At 44.7% G+C, this 19,562-nt stretch overlaps 1 protein-coding gene across 10 annotated transcripts in view; it reads right to left on the reverse strand.

The window, feature by feature from the left end:
• Nucleotides 1–19,562, reverse strand: part of Osbpl3 (oxysterol binding protein like 3) — a 197,469-nt gene that overhangs the window by 101,678 nt on the left and 76,229 nt on the right. The window contains exon 1 of one of the 10 annotated variants that reach the window (XM_045135885.1): nt 5,160–5,178. The exons of the other annotated variants lie outside the window; for them this stretch is intronic. The gene's annotated coding sequence lies outside the window, so the exon portion shown is untranslated. Of the gene's footprint in view, nt 1–5,159; nt 5,179–19,562 lie in introns of those variants that run through there. 10 annotated transcript variants of the gene reach the window in all.

Raw genomic sequence — 19,562 nt, forward strand, 5'->3', positions numbered from 1 at the left:
TGCAATACAACGAGCTTAAGAACATTAATATGATTCCAGACACATACCAATTAAGTCAATACTGTAAAATAAAATTCCAAACCACAGTAAAATAGTACTTCTCGTCCACTATGATAATTATATTACACAAGAAGACAATGGGCAAGGTTGAAAGGACATAGAAAAACCAGAACCCTCAGACATTGGCGATGAGAACACAAAATGGTAGAGCCATGGCACAGAAGCTGGTGGTTTCACAACTATGCCAACATAGAATTCTCGTATCATGCAGTAAGTCTGCCTCCAGGCATGCAACCAAAGACTTGAAAACAGGTATCCACACAAAAAGTTATAAACTAATACTCATAGCAACAGTATCCACAATAACCAAAGGTGGAAACAACCTCTGTGTGCGTTAACCAATGGGTATAGATGGACGAAATCTGACAATGATGGAATATTCTTCAACTATTAAAGAGAATGAAGCACCAGTTCATGCTATAACATGGGTGAGCCTGGAAACACTGTGCTAAGTGAGAAAATCCAGACACAACAGACCCCCCAACAGACGCCATCTTCTACTATTCTCGTCATGTGACATATCTAGAGCCGAGAGGCCAATTAGTGGTCACTGGTGTGTGGGGAGAGGAAGATGAGGCGAGGCCACTTAATGGCTGTGGGATTTCCTTTTGGAATGATGAAAATGTTCTGGAAATAGAAAGTGACGACAGTTACACATCGTGAAAGTGCTAAATGTCAACAGAATTATACACTTGACATGGTTTAAAAAGATGAATTTAATCCAGGCGTGGTGGCGCACGCCTTTAATCCCAGCATTCGGGAGGCAGAGGTAGGAGCATCGCCGAGAGTTCGAGGCCACCCTGAGATTGCATAGTGAATTCCAGGTCAGCCTGAGCCAGAGTGAGACCCTACCTCGAAAAACCAAAAAAAAAAAAAAAAAAAAAAAAAAAAGTTGAATTCAATGTGACATGGATACCACCATGATTTTTTTTTTAATCCATTTCTGTACTTTTGGATAAAAGTTTTTTTGAAATATTTTTTAAAACCATTATGTGACAAAAACTATGGGAGAAAGCAGTTTTCTGTAATTACTAGCATACTAATAATTAAACTAACAGCCACTGGGTCCATACTATTTACTGCCAAATACTGCATTAAGGATTATTAAGGATTCCCACATGTACTATCTCATTTAACCAGCAGTCTGATGGGAGAACATTATCTCTGTTGTATAGAAAAGACAAACAAGCCTGAAAAGTTTGGCTGCTTGGACGACCACACAGCTGGTAAGAGGAAGACCCGGGCACTAACCCAGCCCTGAGCCATGGTGCTAGGAATCAGCATATCCCTGGTGACCAGCCATGGCAATCGCCTCACCTTAGACCTGGGAGAGCCGGGGGCCTGGACGAGACAGTCACTGAAGGGAGATTATAGATCAGTTTAGAAGGGTTAGTACCCCATTTACCTCTGCAATACAATACTGACCTCCAAGATGGCAAAGTATGTAGGGAAAGCTACTGGTGAGGGCAGGGATGGGTACACCCCCTTTGGAGTACCCAATGAGGCTGTCACATCATAGCTCTACGGGGTCTTATCCTGAGAGAAAGCAACAATCCTCAGAGACAAGTCCCAGAATGCCATTTTTACCAATGTTACACACGGTGAGTATGTTTGGTTTTGGCTTCAAAAGGGTAAGACTTGGTTGGGCATGGTGGCACGCACCTTTAATCCCAGCACTTGGAAGGCATAGGTAGGAAGAGGATCACTGTGAGTTCAAGGCCAACCTCAGACTACATAATGAATTCCAGGTCAGTATGGCTAGAGCAAGACACTACCCTGAGAAAAAGAAAAAAAAAATAACAAAACCTTAAGACTTTATTAAATACACTAGTTCAAGTAAATTCTACAATTTTCCACATGTGTTAACAATAGTAAATGTATACCTGCATATATGTATTCAATCCCTCCAGTTACTAGAGTTCACACAATCTAATCTTGACTCAGGGAGGATGTATATAGTTGTCCAGGGACCAGATAGTCAAATGGGATTAAAAAAAAAAAAACAACTTTGAGTTAGGCTGGGTGTGGTGGCACAAGCCTTTAATCCCAGCACTCGGGAGGCAGAGGTAGGATCGCTGTGAGTTCAAGGCCACCATGAGACTACACATTGAATTCCAGGTCAACCTGGGCTAGAGTGAGACCTTACCTGGGGGGGGAGGGGGGAACTGCTGAGTTGAATTCTCAGATCTTATCTTTCATGTCTTCCCTGACATTTAGTTCTTTAAAAAGAGTAAAAGAGTATGTTAAATCCATAAGCCAAAATCAAAACACTAAAGTAAAATACCTCAACCTCAAAAAGTAAAGTACGCGTAAAAAAAAAAAAAAAGTAAAAAAGTAAAGAACTCAATTCCCACATTGCTTAACGTGCTCCTGCCATCGCTGTCTTAATTAAAAGTTGAATCTGGCATGGACAGATGGCTTAGTGGTTAAGGTGCTTGCCTGAGAGACCTAAGGACCCATGTTTGACTCTACAGATCCCACGTAAGTCACAAGCACAAAGGTGAAGCAAGCACAAGGTTGCACATGCCCACTAGGTGGCGCAAGCCTCTGGAATTCGACTGCAGTGACTGAGGTCCTAACATGCCAGTTCTTTGTCTATCTCTCTCTAAAATAAATAATAATAATAATAAAAATAGTTGACTCCAACAATGAATAAGCCTGAAAGCAACCCAACCAGTCTGTTTATAAAGTCAGCTCTGCTATGGGGCATGACTAACTGTAACTGAATTAGGAGCAAATTAAACTACCTTAACGCTGCCAAGAGACGCTGTAAAGATATATTAATAGTTTGTTTAGTAACAGTGTTGACTGTTGCTGTTTAAGAAAAGGAATAAAACAACCGGATGGAAACCTCAAGAATGTGTATGTGTGTGTGTGTGTGTGTGTGTGTGTATACACTGTCATTGCTATGGCAACGTATCCACAATGGACTGAGAATGCCAACAAAGGATTTCTGTTTGCATGTGCCATTTCTGTGTTTTCTTTTTTAAAGGCTGAGATTCTGATAAAGAAGTATGAGAGGAGAGATGTGTGTGAAACATGAAGGAGAGAGAAAAACTTGGGCAATAAAATGAGTCACAGGATTTCTGAAACTGTGCCAAATCAGAAGGCCATAACCCCAACTCAGAGGCATAACTGATGAAGAGAGTCATTTTTATCTCTTGACCTTGCCAATCTCACTTTAGAAGGAACTATTACTTGGGACAAGGTTCTTTGAAGGCCAAATCCAATACTCATAGTTAGTGTTAAGGCCTCTGCCCGCACCCTGCCTCTCCCTTTTTCCCCTTTCAGGAAAGTCAGAAGAGAATCCACAGTTCTTCCCTATTCCATCTCTAGGACTGCCTGAGGCTACTGGCCAGGGAACTGTATCTATGTCATTCCCCAGCATCTTCCTACGATCTTCATTGGTTAAAATGACAAGGGTGGCTTTAAGGGGGAAATAAATTCAATTACAGGAGAGGATATGCACAATAGGACAGACTACATCATGCAGGTAGTGGTCTAGGGAGGTCCCCAGGGACTAAGGTGCCCATTGTGCAGAAACAATTACTGCCTTTATTCTTGGAGACTCCGCAGAGCTGGGTTGGGACCTTCAGAGAGGACTTGACTGGTGTCCTGAGAGAGGTTCTCAACGAAGGGCTGTCTTTTATGCCAGGCAATTGTCCTGACCATTGGCCTAGGAGAATGGTGATGACAAATGCCTCAAGAGACACGTGGGGCCAGACCGGGCTGCTGATTCAGGGATCTACAAGAGGCTGAGAGGGGAGCCCACGAAAAACCTTTAAGGTGTTCTCACTGCAGCCAGTGAGCCTTTGACGGAAAACCTGTAGCTAAAGGGACCTGCTGATTGGAACAGATGTAACAACAGCTTCCCGACTTGTGCACTGAACCACTTATGGACAACGTTCTTCTGCTGGGGTAGAGGAAAGTACACAGATCCTAAGAGTACGCGCAGAAGTACACACCGCGAGCACAGAACCACCACCTGCCTTAAGAAACAGAACATCCTGCAGCCACCCCAGCAGCTCTGGGGTCACCGGGGGCTGATTCCCCTGTAGACAGCTGTGCTGAGTAAATTCTTGTGAATGTTCCGGAAGGACCACACAGGATGCATACGTGCTTTTGTGCATTTTGCCTGCTGTGAGAGTTTGATGTTCTGATCAGGCCTCCAAGATGAGCTGGCCCTCTCGTACCATAGCCTCCCATCTTTGAGAACCCATGGGCCAGGCTGCTGGAAAACCAGTGGCTTAGCTACAAATCAAGTGGGATAAGCTCTGTTAACATATGGCAACCCACTAGGAAAAAGAGAACAGATTCCCCCCCAAATAAAAGGGTCGGTGGGGGAAGGAGAGTGACCAGTATACTGCCGAGCTGCTTTTAAGACACAATCTGAGGCTGGAGAGATGGCTTAGCGGTTAAGCGCTTGCCTGTGAAGCCTAAGGACCCCGGTTCGAGGCTCATCCCCAGGACCCACATTAGCCAGATGCACAAGGGGGGGGGGCGCACGCATCTGGAGTTTGTTTGCAGTGGCTGGAAGCCCTGGCGCGCCCATTCTCTCTCTCTCTCTCCATTTGTCGCTCTCAAATAAATACTTTTTTATTTTAAAAAGACACAATCTGGACATTTTCATTTGGAAAAGAAGCAGCTCGTTGGGAAGACGGAAGGGAGGACTGCACGCCACAGGGTGCCTCGGAAGGAGTGCGCCCCGGCTGTGCCAGTGCTTCCTCGCCTCACGTTGTTGAGGGCATTTATCTTCGCAGTTTTCCTTCTTCCACACACAATGGAAAATAGCACTGTCTACCTCTCAGGGAACTGTGAGGATTAAATGAGAAAATGAAGCCAAAGTGACTTGTATGAACAAAACAGACACTGGCCAAAAGCGAGTTCCAGTTCCTCCTTCCCTGGCATAAGCAGCCTGAGATAAGGGCCTATAATTCCCCTTTCAACCAACACAGTACTACAGAATTTTAAAGCATTTGTGTCTTCTAGCATATTACCACTTCCCCAAATCCATACCACACGCGAGAACAGATTATTTTTAAAGCAGCGGGCTTCCTGTGGAAGAAGACAAGCGCAGGAGGAAAAAGCCAGTGACTCACCACCGCTGGCTATTCGGAAGAGCAGCTGACCAACGCTGACCGAGGGGAAGAGCGCTGTGCCACCCGGCCGGCCACCTGTCCCCATCCGGCGTGGAGCCTGCAGTCACGCCGTGGTTCAGGTTTCGCCTGAGAAACAAGGCTGGCTTCCTGGAAACAACTCTCATGAGCCCTTTAATTAATTTTAACTAATGTTCACCTTCCCGATAAAGACAATTTATGTCCTGAATTAACATCAGAAAACTATAAGGGGATATCCGTTTCTGTTCTTTGGTAAAAGAAATTATTCTGGGGACGCTGCCTGCAAAGTGTAACTACCCGGATTTGAGTCCCCACTACCCACATAAAGCCAGATGCACAAAGTGGCACATGTGCCTGAAGACCATGGCTGGAGGCCATGGTGCACCTATCCTCTCAGTCAGTCTCTCTCTCTTCTATCTCTCTGTGCTTGCAAAACATAAAATAAAATAAATTTAATAATTATGCTAGGGGACTGGGAAAGATGTCTGTGGTTAAAGGTCCTTGTTTGCAAACCCTATTGGCCTGGGTTCAATTCCCAAGCTACCCACGTAAGCTGGACACAAAAAGTGATGCAAGGGTTAGAGAGATGGCTTAGCGGTTAAGGCACTTGCCTGCAAAGCCTAAAAACTCCTGTTCCAATCCTCCAGATCCCACGTATAGCCAGATGCAACACTGACGCAAACATGCAATGCCTCGCATGCCAACAAGGGGGCGCAGGCACCTGCAGTTTGTCCACAGCAGCTGAGAGGCCCTGGTATGCCCATTCTCTCTCTCAAAACAAAATAAAGTGGGGGCTGGAGAGATGTCTTAGTGGTTAAGACACTTGTCTGCAAAGCCAAAGGATCCCAGTTTGACTCTCCAGGACCCACGTAAGCCAGATACACAAAGGGGGTACATACATCTGGAGTTCGTTTGCAGTGGCTGGAGGCCCTGGTGCACCCTTTCTCTCCCTCTCTGTCTCTCTGTCTCTCTCTCTCTTCCTCCCTCCCCCCCACATAAGTAAATAAATAAAATATAAAAATAAAATGATGCAAGTGTCTGGTGTTCACTTGCATAGACAAAACACCCTGAAATTAAATTCCATTGTGTGAACACTGATTCTCATCAGGGTATTTCTGTGAGTCCTGGTCAGTGCTGAACACACTCCCAGAGCAATTTTGGTAGACACTGAAGCTTGGGCAGCAGATGCCAGGAAGCCAAACTTCTCTCATGACACCAGTCGTGTGAACTTCAAAGGGAGGCCCCCAGACTGGCAGCATCAGCATCACCAAGGCACTTGTCTGAAATGGACATTTTCAGATGCCCCCTCCACAAACTACAGACTAAGAAGTGAGGATGGAACTCGGCAGCCTGGCTGTCTTTTTTTTTTTTTTTTTTCTCCTGAGGTAGGGTCTCACTGTAGCCCAGGCTAACCTGGAATTCACTTTGTAGTCTCATGGTGGCCTCGAACTCATGGCGATCCTCCTACCTCTGCCTCCCGAGTGCTGGGATTAAAGGCATGCGTCACCACGCCCAGCTGGGCAGCCTGTTTTTAATGGGTTCTCCAAGTGATTTTGATGCACAAGCCTGAGCACCGGCTTGGATGGACGTCGTATCCACAGCACAGAATCCAGTCTCTGCTCTTCTTTCTCAGGAAGTTGGGAAAGACCTGGACTTCCTTTCCAAAGCAGCTTCTGTCTGGCTGCTTAGTACCTTCTTAAGCAGAGGGTGACAAATGTCAATTCAGTGAGCTCTCAGTCCCCACTTCCAGGTTTCATGACATGGCTGCTGTTTTCCAGAAGCCCTTCAGAAAACCGGAAGGCAAAGCTGGTGAGATGGCTCCAATGCAGACAAGGTCCTTGCTCATACGGCGAGGCCACTAGAGACCCACGCCCTCCCCACCCCTGAGCAGGAGACTTGATTTCATCAGACAATCCGGTCAGGACAGTCAAAACATACTCTCTAATTCTGGATCTTCAATGCAAAGTACCTGCAATTCCGCAGGCTATGGCCAAACGTAAATTATAACTTTGAACTTTACTTCAGGTTATACTGGGCAGTGGATTACAACTCCAACTGTACACTGGGTCATGCACTTTAAAAAAATGCTGATGGGGGAACTGGAGAAATGGCTCCACATTTAACAATACTTGCTTGCAAAACCAGCCTGCCTGGGTTCAATTCCCCAGCCACCCTCGTAAAGCTGGATACTAAAAGAGATGCAAGTGTCTATCATTATGTTTGCAGTGGCAAGAAACCCTACTGTGTGCACGCGTGCGTACACACACACACACACACACACACACACCACTTTTTTTAAATGCAGATGGCCTGCTCTGCCCTAAATCTATTCTGTTAAAATCTGTGATGCACAACCAGGGATAAGTGACATCATTGAACGTCCTAGAAAGACAAGATAATGTGTGCATTTGCGAGGAAGCCCATTCAGTGGTTGAGTGTGGGAATTGTACTCTTCTGACCTTTCAGAACTGCTTTTCCCACCCTGGTCTCCGGATCGACGTTTGGCCTTAAATGAAAGAAATTATCATAAATAATTAAGTAAATGACAACCCTACTACATGATATTGTAAAATCTTTCTTTCTGGCCCTTATGAGACAGGTTCCTGGGCTGGGGAGTGACCCTCCCCCAATCCTCAGGTATAAACCAAAAGAAGTAAGATCTGCTTGATCTGTGGTATTTTTATGGTCCAGGAACCTAGCCACAAAAGGAAAGATGGATAATTCTGTATGTCCTGTCTCGTGTGAACACAAATTGGTTCCTTTCATAAATGTGAACTATTTGCATTCAAGAATTTCACAGTGGATGGACAGACCTCCTCAGAAGAGATACGAATCTGCTCCTGGGTGCCTGTCCGAATGTCCTCAGGAGCATCCACCAGGCTAGTCCTAACTCTGAGGTAGGGCCTGGACAGAAAAGTCACCTTACAGAAGATCCACGGGGGATGGGAGTGTGCAGCCAGGATTGAAAATAAATAGCCTAAAATTTTCAGAAATTTCTTTTCTTTCTAACGATCTTCATTCGGAGGCATCTAGGAATCAGTCTCAAATAGCTTCAACTAGCAGTTCACCTGCAAGAGGTCCCAAGAAGACTGAAAACTTCTGTCCTATGCTGTGTGGTAGCTGAACTGGCACCAGAAGCCCTAACGAACAGGAATACAAGCCTCCTACTCCTCAGTGTCATGGGGTCACTTCTCTCTCTCTGTATTTGGTCTGTTCTTTCCAGTTAGTAGTTCTCCTTTTGAAAAGAGACAGAGAACAAGGGAGATTAGAACAGTCTCTATGACTATTTGATGAAGAGAAATTTCTACACCCAGAAGCTTATCTTTTATTTGTGTAGCTGGATCTGGGATATAGGCTTACAAAACTGTTCTCTTGCTTCTAACCACTTTTTGTGAGCTTCAGCTCACTACTAACATTAGCTCTGCAAACATTATTCGAGAATGTTTGTGCAACACTCTTAGAATTTGCCTTGATTATGAGCTTGACAGTGTACTGTTATAGTCCCCCTTAAATATATATTTAAATATGTGTATCATTTACATATATTTATGTATGTCTGTATGCGCATGTTCATGTATGGGTACGTGTGTGCACAGATGCAGTGTACAGAGAGGCCAGAGGACAACCTCAGGCGTTGTTTCTCAGGCACTGTGCAAAAGAGTCAGGGTTTCTCTCTAACCTAGTGCTTGCCAAGTAAGTTAGACTGGCTGGCCCTGAGGTCCAGGAATCTGCCTGCCTTTACCTCTCTTGACCAGCACTAGGATTACAAGCATCCTCCACCACCTTGGCTTTTTGTGAGTAGGTTCTGAGGATCATACTCAGGTCCTCATGCTTGCAAAGCAAGCACTTTACCCACTGAACAAACTCCCAGCCCTTAAATATATCTTATATACTTCCTTTTGCTTTATTGGCGTCTGACCACATAGTATAAAATGAACAGATTTCAGGTGTACTGTACAATATCACTAGCAACAGGTGTAATCATGTACATCAGACCTCTAGATGCTTATTTACCTTGCAGAACCAAAATTCTCTACCCACTAGCCAGAAACATCCCATCCCCCTTCCATCTCCGGGTCTCTGGCAACCATCACTACACTCTAGTGTATGTGACATGAGTGTGCCTACTTCAGACATCTTATATTAAGTGGATCCACACAGCATTTGTCGTGTCACTGGCTGATTTCAATTAGCACATGGTCAATCATGGCACTGCCTACAACAGGATTCCATTCTGTCTCAAGGCTGGATAACATTCCCTTGTATTACAGGCTATGTATCAGTACTATATTCTTTACATAGCCACCTGCCCCCAAACACTGCGGCCATTTCATATCTTTGCTAGCAGGGCAGTGGTACCCAGACCAAGGCAGTGTTACTATCCCGCTGAAGCATCAAGTGTTCCAACCAGCTTTTCTTTTTCTTGCCTAGTTACCTGGGCATTTACTGAGGTTTTTGTTCCTTCATCCATTCTTCCCTTGAGCTTTTGCTCTTCGCAATCTTACCTGTGTCCATAGCTTCCATCAGGTAGCTGTCCACCCTGATTTCTACCCACTGGCCACTGCACCAGCTGCTGGGTGGCCCTTCACTGCTCACTCAACCACCAAGCCTGCAGGGAATTCCAAGGGCAAGCTTGTCACCAACACCCCCAGGCTGATGCTTAAAAGCTGCTGACTTCCTGGACACTCACCTCTCTGTGCCCTACCAGCCCCCATCTCCCAGCTGCTCCAATACTGGCCACTCTTAGCTCTTTCCAACATTTATCACCTCCAACTGGCTTTATGTTGGGTTTTTTTTTTTATTCCCAAACCCACAAATCTATTTTAGATCCCCATGGGACCTTGTAATTGACTCAACTTTTTTCTCTCTAAGTACTTTAATCCATCTTCTATTTCCCAGCTCTCTCCCCTGCTCCTTAGTCTCAACATGTACAAGGGAAGTAACAGCCGTGAGACTAACACATGCAATTTTCTATGACACGCTTACATGGAGCAGGGGCTGGACTCTAGCTCCATATGTGGCTAAATCTGAAAGTGCTTTTTTTATTTGTTTTATTTATTTATTTATTGAGGCAGGGTCTTGCTCTAGCCCAAGTTGATCTGAAATTAGTCTCAGGCTGGCCTCAAACTCACAGCAATTCTTCTAGCTCAGCCTCCCAAGTGCGGGGATTAAAGGTGTGTGCCACCAAGCCCGGCAAAAGTTGTTTATGCACCCTGAAAACAGACATGGAAAACATCACATGGTTCTACCACAGCTGATTAAAGTCACGCATGTGAAGCATTCCTTGTAGTCCTTAAGCGGGCATCATTCTACTGTTAACTGAGCTTACTCAAACTCCAGCTTTAAAAGCTCCCTTATACTCACCTATAGCCTGATCTCCCTCACCACTATGCCTGTGTCCTAGGCTAGCTCATCCATCTTTACGGAGCTCCCTTCTCGCCTATTTTACCTCCCTCGCCTGTGAAATTTGCCTCTCTCCTCCAAGGACCCTTTTAACCATCACGTTCTCCATGAAATCTTTTCTCACCCCCTCCCCCACTCCAGATGGAGCTGTTTCGCTTTTAAATTCTGGCTTTACTTTTTGCACTATGAAAGTATTGCTCACATTTCCTGTAGTTTGAGTCACTCTTTGTATCCTGACTATTAGATGTTGGTTCTACATGTCACAGATTGCATTTTACTTATCGGTGCATTCTGCAGAAAAGTTACTTACAGAGGTTGGAAGCAAGAACTGTTAAGCCAGAAAAAAAAAAGAAAGAAAGAAAGAAAAAAAGAAAAGTTCTCTGTCCTATGGAGCCTGCATCATGTCCTGTCCCTGGAATCATCTGGGATGAAATTGGGAGCACAGGATCTACCAGTCATCTCTTTCTTTTCAAATCTCCTTGTCAGTTTAAGTTTTGGGCCATGAGAAATATTCTTTCCTTCTTTCTTTTTCCCATCACCTGCCTGAAGTGTCTGTCAAGCACACACTCTGCTTGAGGCATTCTTGCAGGTTTAATTTTCTTGTTCCCATCTGTATACATTTCTGGTCAATGCTTTTTCTTTATCCTTCCTCCTCCCTTTGGTTGGGGCAGAAAAAAATCCAGAGATGATATTCCTGCATTATTTTCTCAGTTATCTTAAAAAAAAAAAAAACCTAACCAACAGCCAGTCATTGCAGTGCATGCCTTTAATCCCAACACTCAGAATGCAGAGGTAAGAGAATCACTGTGAGTCAGCCTGAGACTACCACAGTGAATTCCAGGTCAGGCCGGGCTAAAGCGAGACCCTACCTCGAAAAACCAACCGAACAAACAAAAACTAACCAACAAAAAGTTAAGAGATTATCAGAAGTTAGTAGAATAAAATGTTCAATGTATAATTATCTCATCAAATCTCCTTGTATCATCAAACTTGTCTCTCATTCTAGATTTGCAATCTCTGAGAAAAGTACCATCTACAGGCTGCCTAGCAATTCAAAATGCTGGTTTTAAGAATTTCTTCAGTTCTCCTCCTATGTTACTTCTCTATCTTTCCAAAGCCTGTTGTTCTGTATGCACTCAATTTTTTGTATTATTTTTTCCTACCTACCAATTTTCAGTTCACTGTCTTGATAAGGTTAGCAAATCTCTCACCAAACACACACATACATACACACACTCCCACCCTTACCTACAAATGAATAAAAATTTTAAAATACTATGCATTTAAACCCACTACTGCTTAGCTAAGCCATAATCAAAGGAAACTAAATGACAGAGTGTAATTCAAGGATGAAACCACTCGGATCAAGAAGGGAAGATACATGGACTGGGGAGACTGCTCAGCAGTTAGAGGTGTTTGCAACACCTGCCAGCTCAGTCGATTACTCAGTACCCACATGAAGCCAGATGCCAAGTGTGATGCATATGTCTAGAGCTTCTATGCAAAGGCACGAGGCCCTGGAATGCTCATATACCCTCACACATGCAAACACACATGTGCAAATAAGTAATTTTTAAAAAAAGAAAATAAGAGGCTAGAGAGATGGCTCAGCACTTAGAGAAAGAAGAAAGGAAGGAAGAAAGGTTGGGAAGGGAGAGAGAGAGAGAGAAAGAGGGGGAGGGAGGGAAAGAGGCACGGAGGGAGGGAAAGAAGGAAGGGAAGGGAAGGGAGAGGGGAGGAGGGGAATAGAGGGGAGGGAGGAAGGGAGGGGAGAGACAGGAGAGGGGCAGGAAGGGGTGGGAAGGGTGGGAAGGGGCGAGAAAGGAAGGGAGGGGGGAGGGGAAGGGAGGGGAGGGGAGGGGAGGGGAGGGGAGGGGAGGGGAGGGGAGGGGAGGGGAGGGGAGGGGAGGGGAGGGGAGGGGAGGGGAGGGGAGGGGAGGGGAGGGGAGGGGAGGGGAGGGGAGGGGAGGGGAGGGGAGGGGAGGGGAGGGGAGGAGAGGAGAGGAGAGGAGAGGAGAGGAGAGGAGAGGAGAGGAGAGGAGAGGAGAGGAGAGGAGAGGAGAGGAGAGGAAAGGAAAGGAAAGGAAAGGAAAGGAAAGGAAAGGAAAGGAAAGGAAAGGAAAGGAAAGGAAAGGAAAGGAAAGGAAAGGAAAGGAAAGGAAAATAAATTAATAAAAGAGAGAAAGAGAGAAAGGGAGGGAGGGAGGGCAAAAGAAGGAAGGAAGGAAGGAAGGAAGGAAGGAAGGAAGGAAGGAAGGAAGGAAGGAAGGAAGGAAGGAAAGAAAGAAAGAAAGAAAGAAAGAAAGAAAGAAAGAAAGAAAGAAAGAAAGAAAGAAAGAAAGAAAGAGAGAGAGACCGGGTATGGTGGCACATGCCTTTAATGCCAGCACTCCAGCAGAGGTTGGAGGAAGGAGGAAAGCAATGAGTTCAAGGCCACCCTGAGAATACAGAATGAATTCCAGGTCAGCCTGGGCTAGAGACCCTACCTTGAAACATACACACACAAAAAAAAAAAAAAAAAAAAAAAAAAAAGAGAGAGAGAGAGCGAGAGAGAGAAAAGAAACTGACTTGTGTAAGTGGAGGGGTGAACAGCACATGCCAGTATGAGGGAGCTGGTGAGTCCTGGGTGGCATGGGGAAGGGCTCAGGGGCTGCAGTTACAGAGGGTGAGGGAGCCTTGCACTTGGGTGGGAAGGCCCTGGCTAGGGAGAGAACGGGCAAGGCAAAGATGGCAGCTGGGCAGGGAGGGGCACTTCCTGTGATATTTCTCAACCTCAGCTGCACGACAAGGTCTCCTTGCAGAACTTCTCCAAAATCCCAAAGCAAGACCCCACTTCATACCAACTCCTCTAGGGACTGTGAAGAATAAGGACAGAGGCAACTTGACAAGACCCCCAGGTGACTGTGAGGCTCCCACCAGGATGAACTACAGGCCTCCTAAGAAAGGATAGATTTATTACTGCCTTCCTTTTTAGTTTGGTGTTTGATTTCAGTGGAGTATCTAAAGCCAGACAGATGCCGGCAGCATCGCACTTATACCAAATGAAAATGCAAGGCAGGATATGACTTGACAGTTTAAAAAGGGTAAGAGCACCCAAAACCTTCAAATAACACCTGGTGGTTTGAATGTTATCACTGGGTGGTGTCACCCTCCCTTAACTGACTAGTGCTTACGGAAGCAGGGTAGAATTTTAACACTTGGCAACTGTACACTGCATTTCATTAGTTACCTAAAAAGACTATCAACTGAGTCACTACAAAGTATGAAAGTAAAATTTTGAAACTTCTCCATCTTCCTCTCTTTTCAGAAATGTAAAAGTTCAGCTAATAGTGAGTAACTGTCCATAAACACATCAAACCAAACACTCAAGTCACAGCAAACTAAATACCCCAGTGGGTCACGGATCAGATATGCACACTTCAAGTCTGTTGTCCACACCCAACTAGAAATCACCTTGAAGCTGAGAATCTAAGCCACTTCCATAAAACTAAACTCCTGAGATCTCTTTGGGGGATATCTTTCCACTACCATAAGATCAGTAATAAACAATACCTTAAAAGAAACGAACGTAAGTAACAAGACGGGGGATGCGGGAAGTTTATTTCTAGCAGAAAGATGGCTGCAAAGAAATGAACATGAGACACTAAAATGTACAAGCTGGAAAGACAATGTAAGAAGGCAGAAATCGAAGGGAAAGGCAGAGAAGAAATTAAAAGAAAAACCTGGAGTAGATTTTAGCAGACAAAAGCTAAAAAATTATAGCAAGAAAAATCTAGGTGTACCCCTTACCAATGAAACAGTGAATTATTCTCTTCAGCAGAGCATACAGATGACAGCGTGGAGTCTCTGACTCTTTGAGTTTGGTTGAGGGGAGGGCTCCAGCATAGGACCTGGCAGCTAGTACATTCTCTGTGCATCAGGTTGGTGGCCGCCATTCCTCTGCCCCTCACACTCACTGCTGGGAAGGCAGGAGTGAAGCTGTGTGATTTCCAGGCCAAGTTAAAAAGAACAATACAAGCTGGGCGTGGTGGCACATGCCTTTAATCCCAGCACTCGGGAAGTAGAGGTAGGAGGATCGCCATGAGTTTGAGGCCACTCTGAGATTACACAGTGAATTCCAGGTCAGCCTGGCCTAGAGTGCGACCCTACCTCAAAAAACCAAAAAGAGGAGAAAAAAAAAAAGAGCAAATATGACCCGCATTTGATGCTCCTGCACCTGGATGCTTGCTCTCTGATTTAGCCACTGTGTTAGTTACTTGTGCCTTACTGTGACCAAACGCTGACACACACACACACACACACACACACACACACACACACAGAGAGAGAGAGAGAGAGAGAGAGAGAGAGAGAGAGAGAAACCTAGAGAGGCAAGGTTGATTTTCGGTCCATCATGGTGGGGAGGGCGTGGTGACAGACACACCTCCACACCCAGCGCTTACGTGGTTCCTCACACTTGCATCCCCAAGTCCTTCACCGGCTGAGCCATCTTCCCAGCCCACTGGAGGTGAGATTCTCCTGAACATGGTGGGACATGTCTGTAATGTCAGCATTTTGGAAGGCTGAAGCAGGAGGACTGTGAGCTTGACATCAGCCTAGGCTGTATAGTGAGACCCCCCACACGTAACACACACACACACAGAGATGGCTTTTTCTTAGCAACTGATATGGAATCACCAACTATGACCTTAAAACTAGCTTGACATCATTGGGGGTGGTGGTTGTGTGTCCACTGTTGGAGGAGCATGTGCCTAAGGTAAGATGAGAAAATATGTCTACTCTCACTTCTGGGGACAGTCCCCGAGGACAGCACTGGAGAAACCTCCCGGGAGTGTTTGTAAGCAGAAGAGCAGCAGTGACTCTTCTGAGAAGTGTGAATGAAACACGTCCCAGCAGGAATCCCAGGCACGCCGCTGTCACACCACACTGGTGGCATACACCACCACACACTAGGTTGACAGAAAGTGAGGCAGCTAGTCCACTAAAATGCCTTCTGTTCTTTTTCCCAACTTTCTTCTTTCTCCTCCTATTCCTTCCCTCTACTTCCAACTGTTTTTAATTTATTTATTTGAGAGGGAGAGGGGGAAAGAGAATGGGCACACCGGGGCCTGTAGCCACACTGCATCTGGCTCCTGTGGGTCTCAGGGAATTGAACATGAGTCCTTTGGCATTGCAGGCAAATGCCTTAACTACTAAGCCATCTCCCCAACCCCCAACTTTTCTTCTTAATTCAATGAATAACTTATAGTAGATGATTAGAAGGACAGGTGTGAGGAAAGGCAAGAAAGAAAAAGGAGCCCTTCAGAGTAGTGAGTAGACTATGTCTATACTAGTAACGGAACACAGCTTTCTCTGAGGAAGAACTCCAGGAATGCATTCCAGTGATAACAAGCTTATCTGCTACCCCAGGACAAGATCTCCGGTGTCCATGTTATGCTATTCCACACAGAAATCAGTGGCCTTGTTTTCTTGGGTCTTTCTCCATATCTCTGCCTGTCCCTGCCCCTTTAGGCTTATCCAAGCACCAGGTCCACAGAGTCTGAGCGTCCTAAGTAACAGATTACAAACAGCAGGAAAGCTGGGCATGGCGGCTCAGGCCTGCAAGGCAACATGTAAGAGGCTGAAGGAAGAGGGTCATCTTAAGTCTGAGGCTAGTCTGGGCTACAAAATGATCGCCGGGCCAGCCTGCACTACAGAATGAGGCTGGTCTCCAAAACATAAAGAAAGGGCTGGAGAAGCCAGGCCTGGTGGCACACACCTTTAATCCCAGCACTTGGGAGGCACAGGTAGGAGGAGGTCATGAGTTTGAGAATGAATTCCAGCTCAGCCTGAGCTACAGCAAGACCCTACCTCCAAAAACAAACAAACAAACAAAAAAGGGATGGAGAGATTGCTTAGTGATTAGGTTCAAAGCCTAATGGCCCAGGTTCAACTCCCCAGAGCCCATGTAAGCCAGATGCACAAAGTGGCACATGTGTCTGGAGCTCATTTGCAGTGGCTAGAGGCCTTGGCATGCCCATTTTCTCTCTTTCTCTCTCTCTCTCTCTCATATTAGATAAATTTTAAAATATATATAGTTAAATATATATATAATAGTAAAATTGAATAAAAAGAAATATTTGTGAAAATTTACAGTCATTTACAAGTGTAACATTCATATATATCAGTATTAGCTGACACTGAGTGACAAAAATCAACTTTCCCCCCAAGTCCTGCCCAAATTACACACCTGAGGTCTAAGTAAATGTTGTCATGGTCTTAACTTACTAAGTTTCATCACTCTTGTTATAACTTTCTATGACAGCTTTCGGTGAGAGAACCAACTGTCCACTTCCATACAATGTTCCAGAAGACATGACCCCAACCTGAAAATAGCAGCTTATATGTAGCTGAGATCTTTATTTAAAATGTGCCCAGGGCTCTGGACAAGGGGGGAAATCAGGCTGCTCTTACCTACCTTCCTGATAACAGCATGGCAAACCTCAGCACACTAAACACTCAGAAATCTGAAAACAAACAATTACAGCATCACCAATCACAAAAACCAAACTGCTAACTTCACTGAACACATACCAAGTCAACTTAATAACATGATGCATTCCTTGAGGTAACACAGCCTGTTTACCAACAAGCCTTCAGCCTGTTTGGCCTGACAGTGCTATGTAGCTTCAAAGTGCAAATTTCCTGAGTCCATGAGATGATTTTTCCTCTTACCCTTAAAGGTTGGTTGCTTTACCCATGACAAATGTAATAACTCAACAATCACGGGCACCACTCCTGGATCATGTGTCAGACTCCCACTGGCCAGTTACAACCCTGGGTCCCCTGTTTATAGCTTCACATCTGGGCTTGGGAGGTCTAGAGAGTCACACGTACCATGAATATTACATAAAGACCATGAGCAATGTCCAGAGATTAGAACACGCCTCTCTATTTGACCCCCATGTTCCTTAAGCCTCCCTCCCTGGTTCTGCACACATGTTTTTGTTCCTATCCAGCTCCCCTACTTCCAATTACCCTTGTTGTTCTAAACTTTACTACTAAAACCCAATCCTTTCCCTAGTCCAGTCTCAAATTGCCCTAAAAAGGCAACATCTGGATAGGGGAAAGTACATCATGTGGAGGAGAGATGTGTCACTCAAGAAAACTAAAAATAAAGTAAGACGGATAAACTATTGAAAAAAAAATGCCATGGGATATATTTTATAATCATGGAAAATGTTAATAAAAATTAAAAAAAAAAGAAAAAAATGTTGTGATGAATATCTCACTAATTAAATATTCACACAATTGGTATGTATGTATGTAGGCTCACTTAAAACATACATGCACACATTTTGCATTATATTTCCCCAGGCAAGTAAAAAAATAGGACCAACATTTAATAGTTACTTAACAAAAATACTCACTGAGCACTTATCGCTGGTCAGGCATAGTATGATGGTTAATCTTGACTATCAGTTTAACAGAATTTAGAAACACTTTAGGGATATGCCACTGGGTGTGTCTGTGAGGGTGTTTTCAGAGAGGTATAACTTAAGTGGGAAGACCCACCCTGAATGTGGGTGACACCATCCTTTGGACTGGGGTGTGGACTGAATTACAAAGAGAAAGTAAGTAGGACCCGAGCGCCCATCTCTCTCGGCTTCCTGACTGTGGATACAATGAATGCGACCTGCCGCTTCATGTTCCTTCTTCCTTCCATTGCTTCTGTCAATTATTTTGTCACAGAAATGACAAAAGCAAGTAATGCCCATGACTGTAGAAACTGGCAATAAAATGCTATATGACAAACAATGTCACAGAATGGACTATAAAATTTCATATTGCTGATTCATATGATAGCCCTGGAGAAAATTGCTCCTACAAGGAAAAAAAGCCAACTTTAAGAAAGAATTCAGGGGCTGGAGAGCTGGCTTAGCAGTTAAGCACTTGCCTGTGAAGCCTAAGGACCCCAATTCGAGACTCTATTCCCCACGACCCACATTAGCCGGATGCACAAGAAGGCACACACATCTGGAGTTGGTTTGCAGTGGCTGGAGGCCCTGGCGCACCCTTTCTCTCCCCGCCCCCCCCCCATCTGCTTCTTTCTCTGTCTGCTGCTCTCAAATAAATAAATAAAAAGAAAGAATTCAGAGAGCTGGAGAGATGGCTCAGCAGATAAAGGTGTTTGCTTGCAAGGCCTAATGACCCAGATGCACTTGCCCAGTTCCCACATAAAGCCAAATGCACCAAGTGGCCCAAGTGTCTGGAATTTGTTTGCAGTGGCAGGAGGCCCTGGCATGCCCATTCTCATACTCTTCCCCCCACCCCAGTGAAATAAATATATTTTTTTAAAAAAAGAAAGCATTCAGAACCATATTACAAGACACAAGGCAAGTCTCTATCCATGAGAAAGGGATGGAAAGTCAGAACACATGTTTTGTTCCTGTCACTACCCAGGACCATGCTTACACATATAACATATGACTTACTTCCCATGATTACCCTTTGACCTGCATTTTAAGCTTCATTCTACAGTAAATAATCTAAGGACCAGTGGCCAAATTTTTAGAGTATGTCTGATTCTATCTAAATTCTTAGTTTGCATAAGAACAAGTTCTGAGCTGCCATCCTAAAACTTCCCTAGCTTTATCACCAACTACATGAAGCATAAGTCCACATAAAATCTTGAGCAAGAATGTTCATAGCAGCAGAAATCATAATATCCCAAAAGTAGGAACTTTAATTTAATCTTTTCAATTCCAAGAGAGTTTTGAAAATCTCACTAACACTGCTGTGAAATAGCATGCTCAACTGAAGAAGAAGAAAAAAAAGAGCAAAAGAAGATCGGAAGGGAAGCCTGTGATTTCAGATCAGTTCACACAAAGCCATCAAATCTACACAGTCTCGTGAGCTGAGGCAAAGGAAAGAACGAAATGGCAAATGTCAAAAGTCAAAATAAACTTTGAGCACAAGAAAACCCCATATAAATTACAAGAC

The sequence above is a fragment of the Jaculus jaculus genome, chromosome 16 (assembly GCF_020740685.1).
Source record: "Jaculus jaculus isolate mJacJac1 chromosome 16, mJacJac1.mat.Y.cur, whole genome shotgun sequence".
Lineage (NCBI taxonomy): Eukaryota > Metazoa > Chordata > Mammalia > Rodentia > Dipodidae > Jaculus > Jaculus jaculus.